Below are 16,620 nucleotides of genomic sequence, written 5' to 3' on the forward strand. Positions count from 1 at the left end.
TCCAAGCTGCAAAACGTGTCTCTCCCATGGGATACCATTGTGTTCACTTATTAGATTTGATAAGTGATAACTTGTGATTGGGAGCAGGTGGGAATGTTGAGTTTGGTTTTGAAAGAACTGTATTTTAAGGCCAGGGAAGAGGATAGCTGGTCAGCACAGCAGGGCAGCAGTCTTTTAGGGCAGCAATTTAGCTGAGTGGCAGTCATTTCAGCAGCACAGCAGTCTTCATTCTGGCAGAGTCTTGCACAGGTCCAGAAGTGTACTAGAAAGTTGAGGTCTGAGGTTCAATATTTATACTTGGTACCCACTGTGAAGTAGGAGAGGCTTCTAGAGGATCCCCTCTTGAGAGTCATCCCCTTCCTCCCTTCCCTGACCCGTAGCTTGCCTGGGCTCACAAAGCCTAGTGACTAAACCTAGTGTGAGAGTGCCTAAACAGAGCCTTTTGTGATATGCAGGTGTGGTAGGTGACAGCTCTTCCTCTTTCGCCTCCTAGTAGTACGTAAACCTGGGGCTTTCTCAAGGCTATTCCAATATTCTTAAGATGAGTTATTATATCGCTCCATTAGCATGTTGGAATGATTTAGGTAACAGATCACTTGAAATGTACCATTTTTCAGAGAGTCTCTGGATAAATCCTTGTTCGACATTAGTGGTCCCTAGGTAGGGGAGAAACACGTGTCGGCTTCATCTTTGTACGCCATACTGATACTGCATCTTTCATTGATGCACCTTACAATAAACTCCATTGGATCTACTGTCTTTGGCTGGATATGATATTTCCAAAGAGAACTCTGTTGTGAAGATATGGATTAATGAGTTGATATATGGATTTACCAATACTTTGTTGTTCTTCCTTACAGATCACTATTATTTTGTTTTATTGTTGTATGCCATCACATTAATAACTACTCATGGTGACAATATTGGGAGAAATACACAAGCCCTAACAGCAGAGCCATTCACATTTGTGTGACCCAGGACATTGGCAGAGGCACAAAATGGTTAAGGCAGGGTAATATATACTTTCAAAAAGTGGCATTTTCAGAATTCTTACTTAAAATTGACTTTACCATTAAAGAGGATTTTGAATTGCAGTTCATTTGAATCTGAATATAACACATTGAACTGCTCTCAATTACATGTTAGGATTTATTAAAGGTAATAAGGTAAACCACTGTTATCCAATAGGAGTGATAGTCCTTGTAGTAGTAAAAAACAAATGTGGACGTTTTCCACTATCAGGACATGTAAAACTTAAACCCATATGTCCTGTTTTTATTTACAATGCATCCTATTCATTTTAAGGCCTACTTTAGAGGTTACTTAAATGTATTAAAAACGAAGAATTAGGCCTGGCAAAAGGTTTGGTTTGCCAGGTTGAAGGGGCAGATTAAAGCAAACAGTGGCCCGTCTGAGACGTGCTTTAAAGTGCTACTTTAGTAGGAGCACAATGAGTGCTGCAGCCCCTCTAGTCACATTAAATTTACTGGCTCTCGCTACATGCAGTATAAATATACTAGGGAATTACAAGTAAATCCAATCAAGTGTAGGCCACTTTTACCATCTTTAAGGGAGAGAGCACAACTATTTTAGCACTGGTTAGCAGTGGTAAAGTGCACTTGATTACTAATGCCAGCAATCACCAATTCAGAAAACAGGAAGGTTGAATGGAAACATTTTGGGTAAGACCACATCAAGGATGCCAGGTCTAACACATTTTAGTCTCCATGCTGTAGAAGCAGATCCTGTTAGCATGCTGTCAATTCAATTTGAACTAAATCATAGAACTGATCCAGTTCTTCTTCATCTGTAACAGTTATTGGGCATAATCTTGGATGATCGTAATGTTCAAGGGTTGTCTATGGAATCTGACTGATACAAGTATATCATTCATAGCCTTATATTCAATGTCAGTCTTTGCATTGTCCTTCCTGATTATGAAGCTTACTCCATTTCTCTTCTGTTTTATATTCTGTGTAGTAATCTATGGTATCACCTGAGTAAAATTGTCAAAATCAGCATTGCCCAAGATGTCAGTTTCATATCATCTGTTCCATCTTTTATTGAGTCCAGTTTCCCTTGGTTCATGCTTCTAAGTTTGTAGGTTCCTACTGTAATACCGTCCTTGAAACTTTAGATTTTCTTTCCCTGCATAGTGTACAGAGAGAGAGTCATTGACTGCTCACCATTTCTAGTTTGTTATGTTTAAAGTTATTGCATTAACTCAGAAACTCTACATTATATGTTTCAACAAAGTTACAAGTGCTTGGCTCTGGGCAGAGTCATCATGTTACATCTCCTGGATTACTTACTAGTAATCTTCTGTACTTCCAGTCCTACTCTCTGATAGAAGAGCCTCCCAATCGTCAGTGTTAGTACCACACACCGGCTGGGTGTCACTAAAAGTCTGAACACTCTCAGCATCTTCCTGAAATACCAAGGCCATCCAAAGGCACTCAAAAGTTGGGCCAACTAGAGAGGGTGGGCAGAGCATATGACTTGGATTAGGATAAGTAGGACTAGTAATAATGAACATTACCGGTAAGTAAACAAAGTAATACGTCCATGTCCCTCTTCCTCTCTATAACAAAAAGAGACATACCAAAGAAAAAAGAGCCCAGCAGCTGTGATTCTCCTGTAATATAGTACACCATTTGATCTGCTGCAATATTCAGAGTTTTCTTATGAACAGAAAATAGAGTCCCCTTAACTCACAAGTGAATGACCTGCAAGACTGCAGCTCCAAAATGTAGTTTTTCTCGCCACAAACCCTTTAATTCATTACGAGAAGCAAAGAGAGGGCCAAGTAGAAGCCCAACAAATTTCTGAAGGAGAAACACCTCGAACCTGAAGCCATGATCCACAATATGTTGTAAGTACAGAGGTTATTCACTCATTTCTATAAGGACGAACCACCATACAAATTAGAGAACTCTCCCTTAGGATCAGGATGCCTCTGTATGTGAACCAGCATGCCATCACACTCAAATCCACATTTACAATACAGATCATAATATATTGAAGCTGCACCACAAAACATATTTGGGTCCATAATCACCCCATCCCAAACTCCCATGGGGCCTAAGTGTTTTCAATATTAATCTAATCACTTTGGTACACAACAGTTGCATATGTAGGATATTCTCTATTTTAAAGCATTTCCCAGTAATGAACACAGGTGTAATCTGAAATATAAATAGCACTTGGGGAGTCATGGTCATTTTAGAAATTGTGATGTGCCCAATTAGAGACATCAGGCATAAAAAAAACACCACTTAACGGCCTCCTTCAACTTAGCCATCATATCAATTAGATTGTGTTGGTATATTTCAGTTGGGCCCCCACTTGTATATATACAAGCATCGAAAGGGTGAGGTGTTCACTCTAAGAAGTATGTCCCTCATTGTGTTAATGATGCTCTCGAACTATCCACCTTGTTATATGATAAGCTATTAAATCCCCCATTTGCATAATCTAGGTTAGTATCTCCCTAACATACATAATCATAGGTTGTTGTCAGTGTTTGGGGTATACATGTTTGGTAAGAATCCGTCTATTCCATGTAGTGACTCTGCAACTCCACATAGCTCCCATCTGCAACTTAAAAATCATAGTCGACTTTTAAGGCAGTATCACGAGTTATCCATATTTGACCCCCCTCCCACCTCTTTAGCTGAAAAGCTGAATGCTGAATAACAATTCCTGACATCTTATCTCTAGTTTATTTTGGTTTACCCCACAAATGGTAGATGTGTTTCTTATAGCATTGCTATCCCTATGAATCATCTACGTATGTAGGGTAACATTCTCTGTCTCTTTCCAACCCTGCCTATTCCTCACACATTTCATGTTGACCTTGCATAACTAGCCACTTGTTCCATGTCCAGCATTTGGGTATGCCATTGTGCCGTTAAAGTTCCTGTCCACCGTTCGATTTAGTGCTATTGCCATATTTTAAATGTCCATTTTTGCCCAAGTATAGACAAAATAGCATATAATCTGACTATTAACATTTAACCCCTCTAATCCTTCACTTCTATAAACATACCATATCTCTGACACAGGGAGACTTCTCAAGATGTATCAGAGGTCAAACTCCTGATTATCAAAATCATTTTTGGAAACAATACTAAGCAATTGGAACATAACCCACAGTGTGGTTCAGTTCAACCCAATTATGATTCAAGAAAGATGAATATGGAATGCCCATTGTACTTATAGCACTTATGAGAAAGCAATTACTGATGTCTGTTACCTAACCCAGCACACTATTGAGTTGACTTATTGATCAAATAATTTCCACCATGATTCAACATATTATAATGATTCTATAGAAGTGTCTCTTCTAAGTCAGTTCGCAGTTTGGCAGGTGGTTGGAGGGCGTATGCTATATGTTTGTCATACTACTTGTGCTTATCCTTGTTGAAAGATTTCTGTTTTTTCTCTGTATTTGCTCACAAGTCTGTCTTTTAGTGAGGAATTGCAAGGATTTTTACTTCATCTCTATATCTTTGTAGAAATATCACTATGATTCAAGGGGGAGCACCAGGTGGCTGCTTTCACATAAGAGTCCTGTTTGATCCGTCACGTTGCGTGTTACTTAGCGCTGCCTTGACTCTGAACAGTAATAGCAGGAGGGTCTTTAAGAATGTTTTTAAACAGTACAATTCTGTGAGCTCTGATGTACGTTACATCCTCAAATGGTTTCCCTGTTACCTATCCACCAAATTCACTAATGTATCACCTTGTTGTTGATTATCGGTTATTGTTCCAGGGTGTATCTTGAATGTGTAAAACAGGTATCTTCCAGGTCATAAATCCTCAAATTGCTGTGGCTGTTCAGCCTCTAATTTTATCCGTAGCTTTCCTAAACAAGTTGATATTCATAGCCATGTTGTCTATTTTTCAGCTATCAAATACCATTTAAAATAGTTATCTTCTAGTGGATATGGAAGGTGATTGCTTATTACTTCCTTGCCTAATACATCAGTAACTTGTCTCTGAGGCAGCTGGACCATTCTCATGGACACTTCTTCAATGATGCTGTAACCACATATAAGCCATATGGTCTGAGCTTGTAGATGTTTTCTTTGGATGACACTCTAGCAGTATTCACTGTGGCTTCTGTGCAAAAAGTATTCTAACCCAGAAACTAATCACACTACCAGTGGGGAGGACACCGGCCTTGAACTATATTATAGGCAACATTAGTCAGGTCCTTCTCATTTTTATGCCCATATTGTTTGTCCAAACATATGGCAGTGTTCTCAACAAGGAGTTATTAGCTAACCAAAATGGTTGCAGGGATTCTTTATTCTCCAGCTCCCACTAACATAATTCCCCGCACACTGGCAGATAGGAAACAAGATTGAAGCCCTCATGCCATGGCTCCTTCACCATATTTCTTTGGTACTGTTATTTGTGTTCAGTGGAAGCTCCAGCTACCACTGCTGACTCCTGCCTAATGGTTGTCATAATGTTTCTTCCACCCACAGAATTGGCAGAATTTGGTGACTCCACATTACTTTTGCAAGACGCATATCCAGCCAAATTCCACTAATCGCTGCATGGCAGAATCTTGTCCCGCAAGGCTACAGAAATGCAAGAGCAAGATTTGGTGTCTCCTTGCACTATTTTTTTATCTAGGCGGTCGTGAGCTGTTGTGGTAAGAGGGGTCCTTAGTGAGTAGATTTGCCGCTGCTCTAGTAGTTTTTCCTACTTGAGAGGTACCAAAATGAACGTGAATGGTTGGGCACTCTTACACACTGCATGTGCGGTTCGCTCTGATTTTCCGACGCTGCTCAGTCTACTGCCACTAAGTTGCAGCACAACGTACATATCTTCTCCCCATTCATTGAATCTTGCAGAGTTTTAATGTAACTCTGTGGAATTCTACCCACCCCTACTTCCCTCCGCTGCCTGGAAGCCTGTCTTCAGCATTGGTGTAACATGGTATATTAGCTGTTCACACCACAACTACCACAGGGCTGCTTCTTGTTGGGAATGAGAGCACTCACTTTCAGTTCATAGAATAGCCTGCCCAGGCCACATGAGCTTTCTTCCTTTTGTGCCAGGGCTCTTTTCCATTTTGGGCTCTGGTATTCAGGAGCCTTGATTAATGTACATTTAACTCAGCAGACAACTGCTGAAGTCTCATGGTACAATATCACTTGACAACCTAATGATAACAGTTAAAGGGCATTTATATTGAAAACACAGAGGAGTGTTAGACAGACACTTTCTTCTAGTCATCCCTCAAGTGTCTTATTCTTGACAACACTGACTACAAGGCTTTCTTCCTGATATACTTCTCGTGCTGTTTAGAGCCATCCCCAGAAGTCTGTATCATCTGACCTACAAGGCTTTGAAACATCTCTGGATCTTTTGCTTCTTGTTGTAAGCTACAAAAAGCTTCTGCTAGTATTTGTCAAATTTTTCTTCTGTGGGGAATATTGAAGTAGCTTGGCTCTCTCTGTGTCAGGAATGATGAAGAGCATAAAAAGAGTATGTGGATGATTCCACATGTTGTTGCCTCCTAGAATGCCGGTCCATTGTGCACAGATATAATGAATAGGATCAATTAAATACACAAAACAATTTCTCACAAAATCACTTGCCTGCAAGCCATCACTCAGTGGTATGCTTCTGTTGTCCAAATTTGAAAGCTGTGCATGCACAGACATGCCTAATATATAATTCCTTGAATGGTCTATGAAACTAGACAACCACCACCTATACTGACTCCCCAGATCTAGCAGGACCAGCACTATGATATCCAATTTACACTGGAATGAAATCAGTTACTCTTACACAACTTCTCCCTCAAAGCTACCCCTAATGGTCTTAAGCCCCGCAGGAGATCACGTCTGAGGTTTTTAAATGGAGGTAGCTCAGAAAAGTTCCTTAAACACTTGTACCCTATCATACTGGAGAAAAAAAACTAGGAGGATTCTGGGTATGTCCAACCCTTTTGTGCCTCCTAGTCAACTGGTGGGAATACCTTTCTCAGCCTTTTGTTATGTTAAATATGAGGAATTGAGCCACAGAAGTAATGATGTGCAGCCTACAATGTGCAAACAACTTGGGACAGCATAGTACTAGAAGATGAAATAAGAGTGAATGATCCCTGGAGTATAATAGAAAGTTGGAAAGGATGCAATTATACAATATTCTCTCAGAGGGCACACACATGTTTTACCAGGGTATGGCACAATTTAAAAACAAGATTTAACTATGAGTATGGTAGGCCAGCCGATTGGGGGACGCAGAAATATAAATGCAGAGGAAACATAGTGATTAATTAGGTGGAGCAAGATATATTTAGGCTATTGAACTATGGAGGGAAGAAGGAAAACTTGTTGTGGGGAAAACTTGTTGTGACTTGTTGTCAGGGGGTCAAAGTATCTTCAGGGGTTACCTGTCCTCAGTTTTGCCAACTGAGGTCTTTATTTTTAGCACCCTGAGGTCCTGTACCAATGCCATCCAATTTTGAAAGCCAAGCATACCACTTCATGACTTAAGTCCAAGGCTTCCTCTGGGAGATGATGTGTAGTTGGAACCCCACACCTTGTGTGTACTGAATGGCTGGGTGAGGGGCATAAAAGTTAATGATTATAGTGTGCTGTATAATCTGATCTTGAGGGAACACATGCTCAATATTTGTTTTACCGAGCTGCGCCAGCACCTCATGGATAGCAAGCTGGCTAATCCCAGGAGGCTTGTTGAGTACGCAGGCCTTTGGGTCAGTATCAGAGTGTCCAGAAAAGCATCTGGGAGGAGTCTATAAAGGATGGTCAGGGTTTCCACCAAAGGAAAGGGGAGATAAAAAGCAAGAATGAGTTCTCACAGGGCTCTCAAAATAGTTCACACAGGGAAACGTTCCCATTCCTAATTTGGCCACCAAAAGAAAGGTTTTGTGGACGTATACTAGTGAGTCTGTCCCTAAGTGCAATGAGTGCTACCAGTATGGGCACGTCAAGGGAGATGCTAATTGCTCTAAGAGGGCACACACCCTCATTGGTGGGCAGCCCCAGGGATTGGCCAGTTCAGCGCTTGTAAAGGAGATGTTCCCAGTCAGTGTGAGGGGAAGTTGAGATTACCTTAGTGTCTCTAGGTGATGGAAGGATGGTATGTAAGGCCAAAATGCCTGGCAATATGTCTAAGTGTAGGCAGTGTGTCACCATCAATGGACAAAGGGTGGAGGCTCTGAGGGACATAGGGGTCAGTATGACTACTGTCAGGTATCATATGGTGCCCTCATAGCAGGTGATAGCCAATACATTTCACCAGGTTGTAGTAGCAGAAAACTTGAGAGCCACCACCTGGTAACTCTGATTACCTTTGAGTGTGTGTGGTCGTTCAAATTCTCTTAAGGTAGCTGTGAGCCTTGCCATGTCTTTGGATTTTTTCCCAAACGAATGACTTGGAGAAAACTGACTGGAAGCATGCTGCTCAGGTCACACCTGGAAATGTTTAGGTTGCCTGGATGGATATGCCTGATCACTCGGTCCATAGCACCCTAGAAGGGAAGCTAAGAGGGCTTGAATCATGGAAGAATGGCCCAGGTTTCTGTAGAGAAGGGGAAGGGCAGGGGCCATGGGAAACCAACCCCTGAAGTTCCCTCTGTTCCTGTGGATGGGGCTTCAGAGGAAATGGCCCCTGAGTAGACCGGGGAAGACATTGCCTCCTTAACAGACCTGCCTCAGCTTTATGGATGACCTATTTAGGATGGACTCTCCAGAAAGAATCCTTGAAGGTGCAGAGAGAGTGTCAACCCTAAAGGGGCTAAGGCATCAGGCCAAAGTCTAGGCAGGAGGTGACACCTCTAGAGATCACCTTTTTTACTGGGAGAACAACTTCCTTTACAGTGAACCTCAGGGCCTGTACATGGGGCAGCATGCATGCTGGTGTTCACCCAATGCTACAGAACCTTTCTACTGGGCTTTACTTACCAGATGCCCTTGGCCGGACATTTGGGGGCATGACAATACCTTTGACTGGCTTGTTACCCATGTTTATTGATCTCAGAGGAAGACAGCCTCAGGTGCTTTCTGTAGGACTTGTCTCACCTCTTAGGCCAGTGGAAAGACAGGGAAGAAGAAGCTCAAGGCTCCCCTGATTCCCATGCCTGTCATTGGCACACCCTTTCATACAATGAGCATCAGCATTGTTGGGCCCCTGGATTCCAGAACTGCCCTGAGTGACATATTTATCCTGGTTTTGATGCTCCATGCCACACAGTATCACAAGCCGGTCCATCTGAGGACCATAACTGCACCTGCAGGAGATAGGGTCCTGATTGGAATTTTTACCTGGATAGGGTTCCCCAAGGAAGTGGCGTTAGGCAGGGGCACCGACTTTATGTCTGTGTACGTTATGTCCACGTGGAAGGAATGCCGGGTAACATACACGTTTTCCATACTTTACCTTCCTCAGACCAATATGCTTGTTGAGAGGTTTGAAAGGCATGATTATGGGCCTACCTGAGCCCAGGAGGCAAAAGCGGGACATCCTTTTGCCTAGCCTACTCTTTGCATACAGGAAGGTACCACAGAAAAGAGAAGGATACAGCCCTGTTGAACTCCTCTATCGTCACCCTGTGATGGGACCTTTCAGTTTGATAAAGAAGGGAAGGAGCAAGTTCCTTAGAAGCCCCCTCAGGATGTGGTAAGCTAACCCAATGCAGAAGTTTTGAAAAAAGGCTTCTTAGAACTGAGAAGGTAGATAGGAAGTGATGAAGCAATGGTATGACCAGAAGGCTACTCTGGTTGGGTGTCAGCCTGGCTAGAAGATATGAGTGATGGAGCCAGTTGAGCTAAGGGTCCTTCAAGATTGCTAGACATGGCCCTATGAGGTGATATAGAGGAAGGGGAGGCCACTTGGTGGACCCCAAGCCCTCCACAAACCCCTTGCGGTTCTACCACCTCAAATGACAGAAGTCCCACTATGAGATGTTTGAGGTGAACATTGTCGTAGGTGATGGATGTTGGAATAGAGGAGGCGAGTAAACCTCTCCCTGATTTCCTGTCATCAAAGGAGAAAGATGGGTCAGCATAGTGTGTCAATCTCCCTCCTACTCTGATCCAAGAGCAGCAGAGGAATTGTCACTAGCTGTTGGCACAGGTGGACTTTCTGTTCTCTCTCACCCCTGGGATTATACACTTGTGTACTTCCCTGGGAACTGAAGGTGAGTGATATTGAGAAATAAGTCTTTGCGCTGCTCTTGGCACTGAAGGAGCTGAAACTATACTTGTTTGGAACAAATGTCTGTGTTCAGGAATACTATGGGCCCCTCAAATGGTGTATGCAGATCCGGAGTGAGAATCATAAACTGTTGAGATAGTTCATTACTCCACAGGGAATGGACTTTATGATGGAACACCATCCTGGGTCAGACTGCACTAATGCTGGTGATCTATCCAGGTTTTTCTGCTGTAGCGGGGATAACTTTCAAGAGTTGGGTAGATTTCCTCACTTTCAGCTAGGGTGGACAAGTGTTAGACCTGTCAGCCTTAGGGTGATCTTAACCCAAACATTTTATCTTCACCACTACTATTTACTGACTTTGTTTTTATTGGCCTTAGGTCTCTGTGCACTTTGCCACTGCTAACCAGTGCTAAAGTGCTTGTGCTCTCTCCTTTGAACATGGTAGAATTAGCTTACATCCAACTGACATCAGTTAATTTACTTGTAAGTCTCTATTAAAGTGGTACCCTGGGCCTGTGTCATCCACTGAAGTAGCCCTGCAAACATATGTTAGGCCAGTCATTGCAGCCTGAATGCAATTTTAAGCTTCCATTTTGACCTGGCAATTTAAACCTTTTTGCCAGGCTCAAACCTCTCTTTTTAATACATATACGTCATCCCGGGGTAGGCTCTGAACAGCCCATATGTAGGGTGCAGGGTGTTTACAAAGGTGGACAAGTACTTTTAAGTTTTACATGTCCTTGTAGTAAAACAATTCTCAATTCATCATGTTTGGTACTGCAAGGCTTACCTCTCTCATTGGATCACATTTGGTTACCTCACTGCATTTTAAGTAGTGATAATATTCCATTTAGAACAGGTAGACAGTTTTTAAAAGTTGGCATTTTCTTCTCCCAACCATTTGGTGTCTGCTGTATCCTAGGTCATATGACTAGATGTAGTTGGCAGTTGGTCTGTATATTGCTCCTAGACATTGAGACAAAGAGATGTTAGGTGGTGGAAGGATAAGCCACTCTGAGTTTACACTTGCACAGCACAAAGGCCCTGCCTGAAGACTCTCACAAAGGGGTTTGACACTGGTCTGTAATGACCCCAGACAATTTGGGGCTAGGGCATGGAGACATGAAATTCCCAGCACCTCTCATGCGTGGAATCCTCTAAAAGCTTCTACTACTTCAAGGTGGGTACCAGTGATACATATTGGGCCTCAGACACCAACTCTTTAGTACACATCTGGACCTGTTGAAGACTCAGAAGAAGGACTGCTGTGCTGCTCTGCTGCTCTGCTACAGGAATGACTGCTAATCTGGTGCCTGAGTGAGAAGGACTGGACTTGCATCTTGAACCCTGGATCACACAGTGACTTCAAGAGCTAGATGGCTGGCCTCGTGACCAGAAGCCTCAGGCTTCCTCCATCTTCAACCCAGAACCTAGACTCTGTCAGCTCTGAGTCTTACCCTCCCAAGAGGTGCCACCACAGTCCTGGATCCTTGGAAAAGGGCCTTAGGTGCTCTGCCAGACCAACTGTGGTACCAACAGAACCTACATTCAAGCCACTGCACGATACATCGCCTTACCAAATCTCCACATAGGGGTGGGGCAAGACTTTCCATAATTACCTGCAGCCCTACAGGAACTGCCACTGACTAAAACATCCTCAGCACAGGACTCCGCTTTGCAAGCCATTACCCAACAACATCCTTGAGGATGCAAGAATCTGCTTTGCAAGCCTAGCAGCTTCTTTGCAACCATCGAGTGCACGATGCATCTCTACGCAGGGTTCCACATCACAATCACTCAACAGCATTATTGACAATGAAACAATAACTTACATTGCAGCTCTCAAGTCCCTTAAGGTACTATGGTTCACCCATGCGGCTGACCTGAACTTGTGACTTTGTCAAAGTCCAGTGCTACCAGATAACCGCAGTTGGCACTTTGGAATTTTTGGTGCTATTCTCACTTAAATCTTGAAAGTTGCATCTCTCCAGTTCTACTGATTGGATGTTGTTGTTTTTTGTCTTAAATTATTTATTACATTTGACTCTATGGGCCAGTTTTAAGAAGCCCCTTGCGCCAACTTGTGCCACATTAGCATAACTTTTCTGACACTAATGTGGTGTTAGGTTGGCAAAAATGCTGTGCCATATTTACAAAGTGGCCCAATGCACACATTGCACCACTTTGTAAATTCTTGCGCCACATTATGCCTGCACCAGGCATAATGTATGCAAAGGGGGAGTTCTGGCATTAGGAGACCCATACATATGGTGCAATGGAATCAATGAGATTCCACTGCACCATTTTTAACATAAAATACGGCTCCCATTGTTTTCAATGTGCCTCCTTTCACTTTGCAGGATTAGAGTAAAAATTGATGGTGCTAATCTTGCAAAGTGCCTAACAAGCATCAACATTTTTTACGCTAGTTCCCTAATGTGTGCCATATCATAAATACCGCACACACATGGTGGCGTTAGAGGGGCGAAAGGGGGCGCCAGGAAAGACGCACATCATGACATAATGCACCCCTTTTCATAAATCTGGCCCTGTGTTTCCAAATTGTGTGGGAGCTTTGTTGTGCTATGTTTTACTCTATTGCTATTTGAAAGTAGGAATACATACTTTACATAATGCCACTAAGTTAAGTCTTTTGATGCTCTAAGTAAAGCCTGACTGCATTTTTATATGATCTTGGAAGATGCCCGCGAGATTCTCGTGAGATCTCCAGTAGAAGAAGCACTCCCTAAGGAAGGACTGTGATTGGTTCATAAGGAAGTATTTTTTTAGAAGAAGATTCCATCCTTCTTGCGGTACTTTACTATTGGATTTAGGTAAGAGTAGACGTATTTGGCTTGCTCTCCTATCCTGTTCTCCTTTCACCAGAAAGATGTCATCATCAGATTCTGATGAACAACCAGGGGCACCTGCTCAGCCATCTTAGCCTCTCAAAGAATCCTTAGTGTTACATGAAGCCAGGTGGCAAGAAAGCTTCTGCGAAGTACGTAATCTGTAAAGTTTGCAAAATAGAGTTCAGCCAAATCTAAGTGCAGAAGCTGAAATTAACCTTGTTTGCTTGAATAAAATACTATTTTGCTGCTTGTGTAAGTTGTTCATTTTTTCACAAATACTTTTTCAAATGACACCGACTTGCAATCTGGTACTGTGAGGTATACAAATCACTCTAATTCAATGTCTGTTCTGTCTGAATGGTGACAATTTACACATTCATGGTTCCATAAAAGGGCCAGATGTATCAAGCCTTTTTGCATTCGCAAACAGTGCGAATGCCCGTTTGCGAATGCAAAAATGCATTTTACGATGTATGAAAGGCATTCGCAGTGGGAAAATAAGAAATTGGAAAAATAGCGATTTTTTGCGAATGAGACACAAATTAGCGTGTCGCAAACAGCGTATCGCAAATAGCGATATGAGTTACCGAATTGCTTTTAGCGAAACGCAAATTGCGATACAGAATAGCTTGACCTGATAGCTGAGCTACAACCCATGCTGCAGCGCACAACAGACAGGACCAATAGCATACCCACCCATGTGCAGGTATTATGCTCCATGCACCTACTAGCCTCAGGGAGCTATCAAGGGGGCATAGCATCAGCTGGAGGGATATCACAGAGTGCCCTCTCTAGATTTTTCAACACATTTCTCAATGCCATGCTGAGCAGAATGCAACTGTACATAAGATTCCCCAACACCCCACAGGCACTACAACAAACTAAAGTTAATTTTTACCAGATAGCACAGTTCCCACATGTCCTAGGTGCCATTGATGGGACAAATGTAGCAATCTGTCCACCATCGGCCACCGAGTATGTGTATCGCAACCGTAAAAACTATCATTCTATGAACATACAGGTGATATGCAATGCCTCCCACATCATTACCGAACTCGTGGCCAGATACCCATGGAGCACACATGACTCCTAAATCTTTCGCCACAGCGGGATACACACACGACTGCTAGCTTGGGAGTTTGGGGAAGGATATCTACTAGGTAATTTGCTAGTTCAGAAAAATGCATTGATGCAAGCGTGACGCCAGACAGCAAATGTACTCATTTTACTCTCTGTGCATTCAGGAGACAGTGCCTACGCAGTGCGCACCTACATGCTAACGCTCTACCTAAGCCCTGCCACTCCACCAGAGAGGAGGTACAATGCTGCACATAGAGCTACCCGCAATGTGGTGGAGCACACTTTTGGGCTGCTGAAGAGCAGTTTCAGCTGCATCCCTAGGAGTGGAAGTGCACTACAGTACAGCCCTGAGACAACATACAAAATTGTGGCCACATGTGCCATCCTGCACAACATAGCAACCACCAGGGGCATACCAGTGGAACTCACATAGCCAGACTCAGATGAGGATGATGATCCCTTACCATCCTTTCTACCAGCAGACAGGACCAGTGCAGCAGAAGGCAGCAAAAGACATGCTGACATCACGCACAACCATTTTTGAAGTAAGTAATGACAAATACACTTCAATAATATGTATTTCAGTAGTTAGCATCTTTATTACCTTGACTTCAGGTAAACAATGTGTCATTAGGACATAGCTATTCACAATGGGCAGACATGAACTATTAACAGTGTCACACTATTAGCGTCATAGCATGGCTTTATTTCTGCATGTTGAGGTGGTCCCCTGTAGCCCTCCAAATCACTTCTTCCGTCCACGCACTCCACTTGAGTGCTCAGTGCCCTCGCTGGCACCTCTAGTAGCAGGTTCATCTGCAGTACTGTGTCTGGCATTGCGACGCCTTGGATCAATCACACGGACTGTCAGACTGCTGAGGCTAGATGACTCCTCACTGTCACCAACACCCAGTTTGCTGGTTGTGGCACTGTGTGCTATTTGCATGGCACCCACTATGTTGGTAATTTGCACCAGTCCATGTGCAATGTCCCGACTGCAATGTGCCATCTCCACCTGTGTGGCAACAGCACGCAGTGATATCTGGGCTGCTGAACTTGCAAGCCACTGACTGATCTACAGAAGGTATCAAACTTTGACAAATATTGGTGATGGCGCCTGCGCTGGCTGACACGCTCCTGCCGCATCTCAGTGCATAGTTCCCCAATGGGCTGTGTCATCTCCTTGGTGTTTTTAGTAACTCTTTGCTGTACCTCAATCAGGGTCTCCAAGAGCTTGTTTTGTAACCCCATATTGTTATTGTGAGACACAAACTGTCTGTGCAGTGACTTCAAATGTTTGCATTGCAGGCGCTGCACCTTCAGCATGGAAGCTTCCAGGCCGCCAAAGGTTGATGGGCCCACTCCTTCTGTGCCCTGTCTTCCTGCATCGTGGCGCCTCCTGAGGGGAGTTGACTGACGCTGGCGCTGGTGCAGGGACTGCTGTCTTCCTGTGGGACTCGCCTCTGGTGGTGGTGTGGGTTCGTGTTCTCGCATCGCACCTGAGTCCAGGTTGTACTCTGGCAGTGGTAACACCCTTGCCCTGCGTCTAGTCGGTACAATACTGTAGGACTCACTGGTATTTGAGTCTGACTGTGGCTGTGACTGTGGCTGTGTTTCTGCTTCCCCCACGTTTTCAGATCCTGCAGCAGCAGGGACCAAGTCATCTGCGAGGACAATGTGCAGCATGTCAGTTCTAGCATTTGTCATAGATTTCAACAGTGTTGCTTTACATGTGCAATTAAATTGTGTCACCCTGATTCGTTTGTGGTGTTTCTCTATGTGACTGCCCACTATCTTGCTATGTATGTTGTGTATTCACCTTCGGGTTGTGTACTACCACTTCCATAAGGCACTGTTGTGTTGTTTGTAAGATGGTACATGGGCTACTTTTCATTGTGTAGCAAGCTATGTTCTATTTCCTAACGGGCATTTCTACATGCACATGTGGGGATACTCATAAATACTGGCCTTACCTTTGTTGGTGCTGGGTGTCCTTGAGGTGTCAATGTCAGTTACACCACTGACAACTTCTGGCAGCAATGTGGTCTCCACCAGGTCTTCCATAGGGGTGGATAGTTTGTGGGTGGATGGTCCGCCTCCAGTGCTCCTTGCCTCCCTAAGCCTGCTGGCCACCCTCTCCTTGGCACAGGACCGCAAGTCGTACCATCGCTTGTGTAATCCTCCACAGAGCGCTGCGCAACACCCACCTCGCATATTTTTGTCTGGATGTAAAACCAGAGTTTCCGCATCTCACTCTCAGGTACTTGGAGTGAGGTCTTGCCAAAGAGTCTATCATGATTACCAACTACCTCCTCAATGAGCACCTCTAATTCTTTCTCACTAAATTTCGGCTTCCTCTTCCTATCTCCCTTCTCCTTCCCATTGCCAGCATTGGCCATGTTGCAGTTTGATCCTGGCTTCCTCACAATGCTGACTCCCTGGCGCTTGGCTGTGTCTCTCTCACTGCTCCTATGGGTGTGGC

General features: G+C 43.7%; 1 protein-coding gene across 1 annotated transcript in view; it reads left to right on the plus strand.

The window, feature by feature from the left end:
• LOC138250052 (interleukin-1 receptor-like 1) overlaps positions 1-16,620 on the plus strand; it is a 637,768-nt gene that overhangs the window by 573,149 nt on the left and 47,999 nt on the right. The window lies entirely within an intron of this gene.

The sequence above is a fragment of the Pleurodeles waltl genome, chromosome 8 (genome assembly GCF_031143425.1).
Source record: "Pleurodeles waltl isolate 20211129_DDA chromosome 8, aPleWal1.hap1.20221129, whole genome shotgun sequence".
Classification (NCBI taxonomy): Eukaryota; Metazoa; Chordata; class Amphibia; order Caudata; family Salamandridae; genus Pleurodeles; species Pleurodeles waltl.